The sequence below is a fragment of the Sinocyclocheilus grahami genome, unplaced genomic scaffold, assembly GCF_001515645.1.
Source record: "Sinocyclocheilus grahami isolate Dianchi unplaced genomic scaffold, SAMN03320097.WGS_v1.1 scaffold1993.1, whole genome shotgun sequence".
Classification (NCBI taxonomy): domain Eukaryota; kingdom Metazoa; phylum Chordata; class Actinopteri; order Cypriniformes; family Cyprinidae; genus Sinocyclocheilus; species Sinocyclocheilus grahami.
The window spans coordinates 64,172-66,098 of NW_015507172.1; the positions used below are offsets into that span (position 1 = coordinate 64,172).

At 35.2% G+C, this 1,927-nt stretch overlaps 1 protein-coding gene across 1 annotated transcript in view; it reads left to right on the plus strand.

The window, feature by feature from the left end:
- Positions 1 to 1,927, plus strand: part of LOC107573651 (serine/threonine-protein kinase ULK4-like) — a 17,547-nt gene that overhangs the window by 8,017 nt on the left and 7,603 nt on the right. The window lies entirely within an intron of this gene.

A 1,927-nucleotide genomic window follows, 5' to 3' on the forward strand; every position in this document is an offset into this window, starting at 1 on the left:
AAGTTGTTACAGGTCTGTGAGAGCCAGAAATCTTGCTTGTTTGTAGGTGACCAAATACTTATTTTACCGAGGAATTTACCAATTAATTCTTTAAAAATCCTACAATGTGATTTTCTGGATTTTTTTTCTCATTTTGTCTCTCATAGTTGAGGTATACCTATGATGAAAATTACAGGCCTCTCTCATCTTTTTAAGTGGGAGAACTTGCACAATTGGTGGCTGACTAAATACTTTTTTGCCCCACTGTATCTTGTGGTTGCTTAATGAGAAGCATAATAATTGCCATAATAATATGAGATGCTCAGCCCTGGCAGCTTTTAGAGCCTGTCTATAGCTGAACATACTGGTATTCCATGCAATTCTAAAGTCCTCCAAGTGAGTTTTTTAAATTTGCGCTTAAGATTGCAAGTTTCTTTCTTGAGAGAATGGGTATTACTGTTGTACCATGGCACATTACCTTTTTTAATTTGACAGGGGCAACAGTTTCGGATGGATTCGAGAAGATAGTGCCCATATTGCTAGTCATTTAGTCTAGTTCATGTGCATTTATGGGTATACAATGCAGTTGAAACAAATCAGGCAGATTATTTGTGAATCTGTCTTTAGTGGTTGTAACAATAGTTCTACCCGAGCTATTAGTATTAGTAATACACAGCATGCACGATACAAGGTAGTGATCAGTAACATCATTACTTTTAGGTTGAATATCTATATCAGTAAGATCAATTCCATGCAATATAATTAAATCTAGTGTATGATAAAAAAACAGTGAGTGGGTCCAGTGACGTTTTGCTTGACCTCAAAAGAGTTTATTAAGTCTGTAAATGCAAGTCCTAAAGCATCATATCAACGTGAATGTTGAACTCTCCGACAGGTAGCACTTTATCAATATTAACCAATTGTTCTAATAGGAAATCCACAAATTCTTTTAGAAAATCAGCGTACGGTCCTGGCGGTCTATACATGGTAGCCAGAGCAAAAGATTGGAGAGATTTTATTTTATATACAGTGGGTACGGAAAGTATTCAGACCCCCTTAAATTTTTCACTCTTTGTTATATTGCAGCCATTTGCTAAAATCATTTAAGTTAATTTTTTTCCTCATTAATGTACACACAGCACCCCATATTGACAGAAAAACACAGAATTGTTGACATTTTTGCAGATTTATTAAAAAAGAAAAACTGAAATATCACATGGTATTTAACAAAGAGTGAAAAATGTAAGGGGGTCTAAATACTTTCCGTACCCACTGTACTTCAGATGAGTTAAACCTGTGTCCTGTTTTCTGAGTAACACTGAGAATATATCTGTATATTGTTGCAACACCACTGCCTCGACCAATCCAACGGGGCTCATGCTTATAACAGTAGCTTGGTGGAGTGGACTCATTTAGTCCAATATAGTAATTTGGTTTAAGCCAGGTTTCAGTCAAGGAGAGTACCTCGAACCTATTATCTGTGGTCATTTACAATAACTGCTTTGGGTGAGAGTGATCTAATGTTTAGGAGGCCAAGCTATAAAATTTTTTTGTTCATTTATTTAGCTTTTTTTTGGTTTAATCACAATCAGATTTTTTTCTAGATACTGCATTGAATTTTTATTTTGACAGCAAATCAACATATTAGCAAGTTTTCTGAAGGATCATGTGGCACTGAAGACTAAAGACAATAATTGTCATCATAGGCATCATATAAAATCTTAATTATTCCAAACTTTTAACTGGTAGTTTATATACCAGTGATATTTTTATCAGCGATGATCTAAAAAAACAGTAAAATACTACTGAAAGTATATTGCACTGCATTTAGTGATTTTATTAAGAGAAAAATGAAACCATTGTCCCCAAACAGGATGATTTACATTACTGTATTGTGATAGTGAGTATACTCACTATACCCCCCCCCCCCCCCCCCCCACCCCATCCT